The sequence below is a fragment of the Dendrobates tinctorius genome, unplaced genomic scaffold, assembly GCF_039654945.1.
Source record: "Dendrobates tinctorius isolate UK_male_01 unplaced genomic scaffold, ASM3965494v1 ptg000112l, whole genome shotgun sequence".
Taxonomy (NCBI): domain Eukaryota; kingdom Metazoa; phylum Chordata; class Amphibia; order Anura; family Dendrobatidae; genus Dendrobates; species Dendrobates tinctorius.
Window position 1 is genome coordinate 1,291,641 of NW_027361780.1, and position 12,207 is coordinate 1,303,847.

General features: G+C 41.7%; 1 protein-coding gene across 3 annotated transcripts in view; it reads right to left on the reverse strand.

Moving 5' to 3' along the window:
- NF1 (neurofibromin 1) overlaps positions 1-12,207 on the reverse strand; it is a 419,128-nt gene that overhangs the window by 93,098 nt on the left and 313,823 nt on the right. The gene's annotated exons all lie outside the window — the stretch shown is intronic.

Here is a 12,207-nt window from a genome sequence, read left to right on the forward strand (position 1 = left end):
CCAACAGTCTTGAAGGAGTTCCCAGAGATGCTTAGCACTTTTTGGCCCTTTTGCCTTCACTCTGCGGCCCAGCTCACCCCAAACCATCTCGATTGGGTTCAGTTCTGGTGACTGTGGAGGCCAGGTCATCTGGCGTAGCACCCCATCACTCTCCTTCTTGGTCAAATAGCCCTTACACAGCCTGGAGGCGTACTTGGGGTCATTGTCCTGTTGAAAAATAAATGATGGTCCAACTAAACGCAAACCGGATGGAATAGCATGCCGCTGCAAGATGCTGTGGTAGCCATGCTGGTTCAGTATGCCTTCAATTTTGACTCAATCCCCAACAGTGTCACCAGCAAAGCACACCGACACCTCCTCCTCCATGCTTCACGGTGGGAACCAGGCATGTAGAGTCCATCCGTTCACCTTTTCTGCGTCGCACAAAGACACGGTGGTTGGAACCAAAGATCTCAAATTTGGACTCACCAGAACAAAGCACAGATTTCCACTGGTCTAGTGTCCATTCCTTGTGTTCTTTAGCCCAAACAAGTCTCTTCTGATGTTGCCTGTCCTTAGCAGTGGTTTCCTAGCAGCTATTTTACCATGAAGGCCTTCTGCACAAAGTCTCCTCTTAACAGTTGTTGTAGAGATGTGTCTGCTGCTAGAACTCTGTGTGGCATTGACCTGGTCTCCAATCTGAGCTGCTGTTAACCTGCTATTTCTGAGGCTGGTGACTCGGATGAACTTATACTCCGCAGCAGAGGTGACTCTTGGTCTTCCTTTCCTGGAGAGGTCCTCATGTGAGCCAGTTTCTTTGTAGCGCTTGATGGTTCTTGCCACTGCACTCGGGGACACTTTCAAAGTTTTCCCAATTTTTCGGACTGACAGACCTTCATTTCTTAAAGTAATGATGGCCACTTGGTTTTCTTTACTTAGCTGCTTTTTTCTTGCCATGATACAAATTCTAACAGTCTATTCAGTAGGACTATCAGCTGTGTATCCACCAGACTTCTGCACAACACAACTGATGGTCTCAACCTCATTTATAAGGCAAGAAATCCCACTTAATAAACCTGAAGTGAAAACCATTTCCGGTGACTACCTCTTGAAGGTCATCAAGAGAATGCCCAGAGTGTGCAAAGCAGTAATCAAAGCAAAAGGCAGCTACTTTGAAGAACCTAGAATATAAGACATACAATATTTTCAGTGGTTTCACACTTTTTTTTATATTATATAATTCCACATGTGTTAATTCATAGTATTGATGCCTTCAGAGTGAATCCACAATTTTCATAGTCATGAAAATAAAGAAAACTCTTTGAATGAGGTGTGTCCAAACTTTTGGTCTGTATTGTATATATACACTGTGTTCCAAATTATTATGCAAAAAATATTTCCTCATATTTTCTCTAAATTACCTATATGAATTGCAGTCATTGTTATTTTTCAGTCATCTAATATTCTAGTATAATTGCAATGTTTTTGAACAAACTGCCTATGAAAACAGTATATTTTTCAGAATAATTAACACTCAAAATGCATGTTCCAAATTATTATGCACAGCAGAGTTTTCAACTTTTTTATTTTGAACAAAAAAATGGTCAATTGTGAAATTATAAGCATTATCAGCTTATTACAAAATGAAATCAGTTTTCAAGTCAAAAGTTTATTCTAGGTGATATTACATTTGCACACAGGACCCCTTGTTCGAAAGAAACTTCTGAACTCTCTCGTCCATTGAATTTGTCAGTTTTTGGATGGTTTGTGCTTCCATTGTTTTGCATGTGGACAGAATACCCTCCCAGAGCTGTTGCTTAGATGTGAACTGCCTCCCGCCATCAGACACACTCCTTTTGATGATGCTCCAGAGGTTCTCAATGGGGTTGAGGTCAGGGGAAGATGGTGGCCACACCATAAGTTTGTCCTCTTTTATGCCCATAGCAGCCAGAGATGCAGATGTGTTATTTGCAGCATGAGACGGTGCATTATCATGCATGAAAATGATCTTGCTGCGGAAAGCACGGTTCTTCCTCTTGAACCAGGGCAGGAAGTGCTGTTTTAGAAACTCCACATAGATTTACCCCTTCAGGGATCCTAAAGGGGCCGAGAATCTCTCTCCCCATGATTCCAGCCCAGAACATTACTCCACCTCCTCCTTGTTGGCGCCTTAGCCGTGTTTTCATGGGGTGTCCATCAACCAGCCATCCTCCACTCCATCCATCTGGACCATCGAGCGATGCACGGCACTCATCGGTGAACAAAACAGTTTGGAAGTCAGTCTTCATGTATCGTCTGGCCCACTGGAGCCGTTTCTGCTTGTGTGCAGTGGATAGAGGTGGTCGACAGGATGGCTTACGCACAGCTGCAAACCACTGATGGACCCTGCATCTTGTTGTTCGGGGGACGTTGGAGGCACCAGCAGCTTCAAAAACTTGACTGCTATGACAAGGCATTTTTGCAGCTGCTCTTTTAACCTGACGCAATTGCCTGTTGGAAAGAGTCCTCAATTTTTCCTTATCAGCACGCACACGTGTGTGCTGGGTATCAGCTACATACTTCTTGATTTTGCGATGATCACGATGAAGTGTCTTGGCAATGTTGATTGTAGTCATGCCTTGACCTAAATACTCCACAATTTGTTGCTTCTCAGCAGCCGACACATCCTTTTTCTTTCCCATTTTGGCAAAAAATGTAGGCTGCTTAATAATGTGGAACAGCCTTCTTAAGTAGTCTTGCCTTTATTTGGACACACCTGCCAAACTAATTTGCACAGGTATCTGCAATTGCTTTCAGTGATATAAAGAGCCCTGACACATCACCATCAATGAGTTTAACCCCTTCATGACCAAGCCTATTTTGACCTTAATGACCAGGCCATTTTTTGCAATTCTGACCAGTGTTCCTTTATGAGGTAATAACTCAGGAACGCTCCAACGGATCCTAGCAATTCTGAGACTGTTTTTTCGTGACATATTGGGCTTCATGTTAGTGGTAAATTTAGGTCGATAATTTTTGCATTTATTTGTGAAAAAAATGGAAATTTGGCGAAAAATTTGAAAATTTCGCAATTTTCAAATTTTGAATTTTTATTCTGTTAACCAGAGAGGTATGTGACACAAAATAGTTACTAAATAACATTTCCCACATGTCTACTTTACATCCGCACAATTTTAGAAACATTTTTTTTTGTTAGGGAGTTATAAGGGTTAAAAGTTGACCAGCGATTTCTCATTTCTACAACAAAATTTACAAAACCATTTTTTTTTTTTTTTTTTTTTTTTAGGGACCACCTCACATTTGAAGTCACTTTGAAGGGTCTATATGGCAGAAAATACCCAAAAGTGACACCTTTCTAAAAACTGCACCCCTCAAGCTACTCAAAACTACATTCAAGAAGATAATTAACCCTTCAGGTGCTTCACAGGAACTAAAGCAACGTGGAAGGAAAAAATGGACGTTTTAATTTTTCCAACAAAAATTTTCTTTTAGCATCAATTTTTTCATTTTCACGTGGTAACAGGATAAAATGGATCATAAAATTTGTTGGGCAATTTCTCCTGAGCACACCAATACCTCATATGTGGTCATAAACCACTGTTTAGGCGCACGGCAGGGCTCAGAAGGGAAGGAGCGCCATTTGACTTTTTGAATGGAAAATATGCTGGAATATATAGCGTTTGCCATGTCGCGTTTGGAGAGCCCCTGTGCGCCTAAACATTTTTCCAACAAAAATTTTCTTTTAGCATCAATTTTTTCATTTTCACATGGGAAACAGGATAAAATGGATCCTAAAATTTGTTGGTCAATTTCTCCTGAGTACACCGATACCTCATATGTGGTCATACACCACTGTTTGGGCACACGGCAGGGCCCGGAAGGGAAGTAGCGCCATTTGACTTTTTGAACGGAAAATTAGCTCCAATCGTTTGCGGACACCATGTCGTGTTTGGAGAGCCCCTGTGTGCCTAAACATTGGAGCTCCCCCACAAGTGACCCCATTTTGGAAACTAGACCCCCTAAGGAGCTTATCTAGATGTGTGGTGAGCACTCTGAACCCCCAAGTGCTTCACAGAAGTTTATAACGCAGAACCGTGAAAATAAAAAATATTTTTTTTCCCCTCAAAAAATGATTTTTAGCCCACTATTTTTTATTTTCACAAGGGTAATAAGATAAATTGGACCCCAAAAGTTGTTGTCCAGTTTGTCCTGAGTACGCTGGTACCCCATAAATGGGGGGGGACCACTGTTTGGGCACACGTTGGGGCTCGGAAGGGAAGTAGTGACGTTTTGAAATGTTGACTTGATGGAATGGTGTGCGGGGGTCATGTTACGTTTGCAGAGCCCCTGATGTACCTAAACAGTGGAAACCCCCCACAAATGACCCCATTTTGGAAACTAGACCACCCAAGGAACTAATCTAGATGCGGGGTGAGGACGTGGAACCCCCAAGTGCTTCACAGAAGTTTATAACGCAGAGCCGTGAAAATAAAAAATAATTTTTTCTCCACAAAAATTATTTTTTTAGCCCCCAATTTTTAATTTTCCCAAGGGTAACAGGAGAAATTAGACCCCCAAAGTTCTAGTGCAATTTTTCCTGAGTACACTGATACCCCATATGTGGGGGTAAACCACTGTTTGGGCACACGTCGGGGCTCGGAATGGAGGCAGCATTGTTCGACTTTTTGAACACAAAATTGGCTGGAATAAATGGTGGCGCCATGTCGTGTTTGGAGATCCCCTGATGTGCCTAAACAGTGGAAAACTCCTCAATTCTATCTCCAACCCTAACCTCAACACACCCCTAACCAGGGCTGTGGAGTCGGTAAGCCACAGTTGCGACTCCGACTCCTGGATTTTATCAGGCTCCGACTCCGGCTCCGACTCCTTCATAAATGGCCAATTCATAACAACAAATTTACTGTTGTAAAATATTAAACATCGTGCTTATTCAGTTTCTCACCATCATATAAGTAATCAGACCACTTAGAGCAAAAACTACATTTATTACAATACAAATAGAATATAGCAAATAACTTTTATAAACTTTTCTAAACTGTAAGTAAATATGCAATAAACACTTTTATGCAGTTAATAAGAAGAAATCTATAAATTTGTCCTCAGAAAAAGTATTGCCTCTGTCAGAGGTAGGTGGAAGGTCCTTAAAGATGATTTCAGGGAATTAGGCTGTAAGCTTAAAGCAAGGACCTCCAAGGTGGTATTTTCGGAAATACTTCCTGTACCACGTGCCACGCCAGAGAGGCAACAGGAGATTAGGGAGGTAAATAAGTGGCTCAGGAATTGGTGTAGGAAGGAGGGGTTTGGGTTCCTGCAGAACTGGGCTGACTTCTCAGTTGGCTACAGGTTCTACGCTAGAGACGGGCTGCACCTCAATGGGGAGGGTGCAGCTGTGCTGGGGGAGAAAATGGCTAGAAGGTTGGAGGAGTGTTTAAACTAGGGACGGGGGGGGGGAGGGTATTCCTTTTATAGGAGGGGAAGACAGTGCAGCTAGAGACCTGGGCACAAATAATGACATTGGGGGTGGGGGTGGCATGGGGGGTGGGGTTAGAACAGTTAATAATTTAAGAAAGAATAGAGGTACAGAGAGATACATAAAGTGCATGTATACTAATGCCAGAAGCCTTGCCAACAAAATGGAGGAATTGGAGTTAATGTTGTTGGAACATAATTATGACATGGTGGGGATATCTGAGACATGGCTGGACGAGAGCCACGACTGGACGGTTAATTTACAGGGCTATAGTCTGTTCAGAAATGACCGAACAAATAAGCGAGGGGGAGGCGTGTGTTTATATGTAAAATCATCCTTAAAACCCATCCTTCGTGATAATATATATGAATCTAATGAAAATGTAGAATCCCTGTGGGTAGAGATAAGGGGAGGGGGGAAAAATAATAAATTACTGATAGGGGTTTGTTATAAGTCTCCAAAAATAATGGAAGCAACAGAGAATATCCTCATAAAGCAAATAGATGAAGCTGCGACTCAAGGAGAAGTCATTATTATGGGGGACTTCAACTACCCTGAAATACATTGGGGAACAGAAACCTGCAGTTCCAGCAAAGGTAATAGGTTTTTGACTACTATGAGAGACAATTACCTTTCACAACTGGTTCAGGACCCAACAAGAGGGGGGGCACTGCTAGACCTAATATTAACCAACAGGCCAGACCGCATAACAAATGTAAGGGTTGGGGGTCACTTGGGTAACAGTGATCACAAATTAATAAGTTTTCATGTATCCTTTAATAAGATGTGTAGTAGAGGGGTTACAAGGACACTAAACTTCAGGAAAGCAAATTTCCAACGGATGAGAGATGATCTTGGTGGAATTAACTGGGACGATATCCTGAGACATAAAAATACACAAAGAAAATGGGAGACGTTTATTAGCATCCTGAATAGGACCTGTGCACAATATATACCGTATGGGAATAAACATGCGAGAAATAGGAAGAAACCACTATGGCTAAATAGAGCTGTAAGGGGCGCAATAAGGGACAAAAATAAAGCATTTAGCGAATTAAAGCAAATAGGTAGTGATGAGGCATTAACTAAATACAGAAGATTAAATAAATTCTGTAAAAAGCAAATCAAGACAGCAAAGATTGAGACAGAGAGACTCATTGCCAGAGAAAGTAAAAATAATCCCAAAATATTCTTTAACTACATAAATAGTAAGAAACTAAAAAATGATAGTGTTGGCCCCCTTAAAAATAGTCTGGGTGAAATGGTGGATGAGGATGAGGAAAAAGCCAATATGCTAAATGACTTTTTTTCAACAGTGTTTACACAAGAAAATCCCATGACGGATAACATGATCAGGGATAAAAATTCTCTGTTAAATGTCACCTGCTTAACCCAGCAGGAAGTACGGCGGCGTCTAAAAATCACTAAAATTGACAAATCCTCGGGCCCGGATGGGATACACCCCCGAGTACTGCAGGAATTAAGCACAGTCATAGATAGACCATTATTTTTAATCTTTAAAGATTCCATAATAACAGGGTCTGTACCACAGGACTGGCGTATAGCAAATGTGGTGCCAATATTCAAAAAGGGGACAAAAACTGAACTTGGAAATTATAGGCCAGTAAGTTTAACCTCAACTGTGGGTAAAATCCTGGAGGGTTTTCTAAGAGATACTATACTGGAGTATCTGGAGAAGAATAACCTCATGACCCAATATCAACATGGGTTTACAAGGGACCGTTCCTGTCAGACTAATCTGATAAGCTTTTATGAAGAGGTAAGTTCCGGACTGGACCAAGGGAATGCAGTGGATGTGGTGTACATGGACTTTTCAAAAGCTTTTGATACGGTGCCACACAAAAGGTGGATACATAAAATGAGAACAATGGGGATAGGGGAAAATATGTGTAGGTGGGTTAAGAGCTGGCTCAGGGATAGGAAACAAAGGGTGGTTATTAATGGCGCACACTCAGACTGGGTCACGGTTAGCAGTGGGGTACCACAGGGGTCAGTTTTGGGCCCGCTTCTTTTTAACATATTTATTAATGACCTTGTAGGGGGCATAGAGAGTAGAATTTCAATATTTGCAGATGACACTAAACTCTGCAGGGTAATCAATACAGAGGAGGACAATTTTATATTACAGGAGGATTTATGTAAACTAGAAGCTTGGGCTGATAAATGGCAAATGAGCTTTAATGGGGATAAATGTAAGGTCATGCACTTGGGTAGAACGAACAAGATGTATAATTATGTGCTTAATTGTAAAACACTGGGCAAAACAGTCACTGAAAAAGACCTGGGTGTATGGGTGGACGACAAACTCACATTTAGCGGCCAGTGTCAGGCAGCTGCTGCAAAGGCAAATAAAATAATGGGATGCATTAAAAGAGGCATAGATGCTCATGAGGAGAACATAATTTTACCTCTATATAAGTCACTAGTGCGACCACACTTAGAATACTGTGTACAGTTCTGGTCTCCGGTGTATAAGAAAGACATAGCTGAACTGGAGCGGGTGCAGAGAAGAGCGACCAAGGTTATTAGGGAACTAGGGGGTCTGCAATACCAAGACAGGTTAATACATTTGGGGTTATTTAGTTTGGAGAATCGAAGGCTTAGGGGTGATCTTATTACAATGTATAAATATATGCGGGGACAATACCAAGAGCTTTCTAATGATCTTTTTACTCTTAGACCTGTGACGGGGACAAGGGGGCATCCTCTACGTCTGGAGGAAAGAAGGTTTAAGCATACTCACAGACGCGGATTCTTTACTGTAAGAGCAGTGAGACTATGGAACTCTCTGCCATATGATGTTGTAATGAGTGATTCCCTACTAACATTTAAGAAGGGACTGGATGCCTTTCTTGAAAAGTATAATATTACAGGGTATATACACTAGTTTCCTTAATATTGCGTTGATCCAGGGAGCAAGTCTGATTGCCGTATGTGGAGTCAGGAAGGAATTTTTTTCCCCAATGTGAAGCTTACTTGTTGCCACATGGGTTTTTTTTGCCTTCCTCTGGATCAACATGTTAGGGCAAGTTAGGATAGGATATGGGTTGAACTAGATGGACTTAAAGTCTCCCTTCAACCTTAATAACTATGTTACTATGTAGATCCTCCTTCATGGATGCCCTCAAATCTGATCTAATTATTTTGAGAGCAGAGAACAACCTCTCTACACTAACTTGTATTGGTGGCAAAGCAGTAACCACTCGGGCAACATCTCTGACAATGTCAGGATACAGAGGAATCGCTTGTTGCACTGTTATTTTTGATGAACGGTCAAATTTCTCAATTTCTTTTAGTGCACATGAAAAATTCTGCTGAAATGTACTGGCTGTGTTCCTTGATGGGGATGACTCTTCTATGCGGGAACGCTTTGCACGGTCCTTGTGATCCAAATATTTTTCGAAATTAAATTCTTCATCAGTTGATGATGAGGGTGAAGATGTGGCAGGACGACCAAATTCTTCTTGTTCCTCCTGACTGTTCTGCAACCCTTTCATCCTTACTGCTATTTCAAACAGATCTTCTTTTCCTTTACTTAGCTGTTGATCATCTAGAAGAATCCGATGCATTGGGTCTACATAAACAGCTGCCAAAAGAATGTTATTTTGTAATAGTAGCTCCTCTCTCCGTTTCATTGATGTAGCAATGCCACTTGCAATTAACCCTCCTCTTTGGGACAGACGAAACATCAGGTTCTTCCACTCCTTTAAGAAAATACCTGGAGTTAAGTCCTCTGCTTGTAATTTTTTAGTCACTGTAAATGGGTGCTCTAGCAATTTTTCCAGCTCAGTCACCTGATTCCACTGACTTTCATTTAGTGTCAGTTGAGGGTTAGCCATGTCTACAAGAAAGGTTTTCAGTTCAACCAAGCGCTGAATCATTAAGTACTGCCCCATCGTGTGGCTTGATCAATAATTGCCCCTTTTCCAGCACGTCTCTTCAAAATTGAGTCAACTTTAGGGGTTCTGGCAACAGTAGCCAATTTTCTCACCTTGCCAATCAGTGCAGCAGCATGTCCTTCTTGCAGACTGTCTCTTATAGCCAGCTGTAGCGTATGCACAACACAGCGCATGTGATGAATGAAAGAACATATTTTGACACAGTTTCAACAAGATCATCTAAACTATCATGTTGCTGTTCATCTGAAGCAACTTCAGTTTGCTCCTCAGTTACAATACTGTGTTCCTCTATTTCAAACATTTCTGTGTCTGTGGACCCAGAATGTTCTTCTAGCTGCTGGTCACCATCATTACTCTCATTCATTAGCTTAATAGTACTTATCATATTTGAAGCATTGTCAGTTACTACAGAAAGAACTTGCTCTTTTTTAAGTTCATAGTCTTGCAGAACCTTTTCCACCAAGACCTGGAAAAACTCACTGGTGTGATGAGCTTTGGTGTCTTTTACTGCCAATGTCTTGGTAACGATTTCATTTTTGTCACAAACAAATCGGACATTGGTGGCAAAATAGTTCACTCTGTGACGTGTGCAGGCATCCATTTTAAGAAACAGAAAGCGTCCCTTGAGAGTTTTTTTTAAGTTCTTCCTTTTGTTTAAAAGCTTCTTCGATTACTAATTTTCTAATACTCTCTCTCTCCAGAGAAACACCAAGCTTGCGGGCCATTTCCCCATTCAGACACATAAAAGCTGGTCGTGAAAATAATGAAATAGGCACACTATCCTTTACAACAAGCTCTATGATCTGTTTTTTAAATGTATCTACTGTCATTGTCACAGTAGCTTTGTCACTGACAAAATATCTTGCAACTGATGGCTGCAAAGTTCTCTGCTCCTTTGTTTGGCTGGAAGAGATGGGCACTGGTTCATTGGTTTGGATGCAGTCTTTCTCATCCACTGCTTTCAGTACTTCTGGATGAAAGCGCTGTAAATGTCTCTTTAGATTAGAAGCTCAGGTAGGAGCATTTTTATCTTTGCCTGAATATGCACTCATCTTGGCTTCACAGCATTTGTTTTCGTCTGGATCATTTGTCATACACTGACAGACAATGTTTTCTATCTTGAGTGATGGTGAAATGTTCAAATACAGCTGATTTAATGTGATGCTTCTTTGACATTCTCAGGTTTTTAATTCTGCATTCACAATCCAAATGGCAATTGTTTTTCCTAAAAACAATTGTACAAAATTATTGCCAGGTCGTACAACTGATATAGTGGTCCGTAATACTGTTATTACTCCTCATGTACTCACAGTTAATTGATGCAAAGTTTGTTGAAAGGATAATACTTCTTACAGTCTTCCTCTTCTGAGTAGCAGGCAGCTGTGAGATGCTTGGAAGACGCACACCTAGTATGATCTAGTCTAGAGGAGGAGCTTTACTACTAAGAATTTGCAACACATTTTCACTTTCAGTTTCATACATTGTAAGTAGGGGGGTTGGGGCAGCATGAGGTTAACCAAGTATAAGATTAGATAAGGGCAGTGGAGAACAGTGACACACAAGAAGTAAGAAATGTCTCTATCTCCAGCAGAACTGCTTATCACTGTTGTTCATAGTTTGATAGAACATATATATTTGCGTAACATTTATAAAATTCATATGCAAGTTCAATTATGAAATATTAATACATTTTTTTTAAAGCTGGAGTCGGAACCGGTACATTTCTACCGACTCCGACTCCAACCAAAACTAACTCCGACTCCACAGCCCTGCCCCTAACCCTAATACCAACTCTAACCCTAGCCCGATTTCTAACCCTAATTGAAAAATAAAAATATTTTATTATTTGTCCATATGGGGGGTGATAAGGGGGGGGGCGGTGATTTACTTTTTTTTTTATTTTGATCACTGTGAGAGTTTATCACAGTGATCAAAATAAAAAAAAATTAATCTGCCGCCGGGCGCACTGCGCCTGCCATTTTCCAAGATGGCGGCGCCCATTGACCGGGACGGCCGGGGGGGGGGGGGGTTAGTGCGTATCGTGGGGGGGATCGGAAGGTGGGGGGAGCGGAGGGAAGGGGGAGGGGGCAGATTGTGACAGTGGCAGCCGATCGCCGCTGTTAGTTGGTGGCGGCGCCCGATCGGCGCCGTCAGTCGGCGGGGGGGTTTAACTTAGTGTCTCCAGCCATGTCCGATGCTATTTCAGCATCGGCCATGGCTGGATTGTAATATTTCATTTATTTTCATTGATGAAATATTACTATCGTTCTGATTGGCTGTTCCACTTTTAACAGCCAATCAGAGCGATCGTAGCCTCGTGAGGGTGAAGCCACGCCCCCCTGTGGTGAAGAACAAAGCCCCCTGTATATGCGGGTCGGGTGACCTTTCAGTGACCCCAGTCACCCGACCCGCAGGGGGGCTTTAAAGTCATGACGCCACAGAGGCGTCACTGGTCAGATTGGCACCAGTTTTCATGACGCCTATGTGGCGTCATTGGTCGGGAAGGGGTTAAATGACAAAGAAATTCTAACCATATCACTCCTAAACTCTTTTTGCATAATAATTTGAAACACATATATATATAAGCTGAAGAGCCCGGCGCTGCCCGGGCATAGTAACTAAGTCGTTTTTTACTGATTTTGCCATTTGGTAATTGGGTCTGCCTATTGCAGCTTATTAGCATTTTTGGTGACTACGAGATAAGTCTTACCTAAAGCTGCATTTTGATACTACCCCCTTTATTTTCTGTCTTTTTACTACGAGATAAGCTTATATTGTGGGGTATTTACATTATCAGAATTACTACGAGATAAGTTC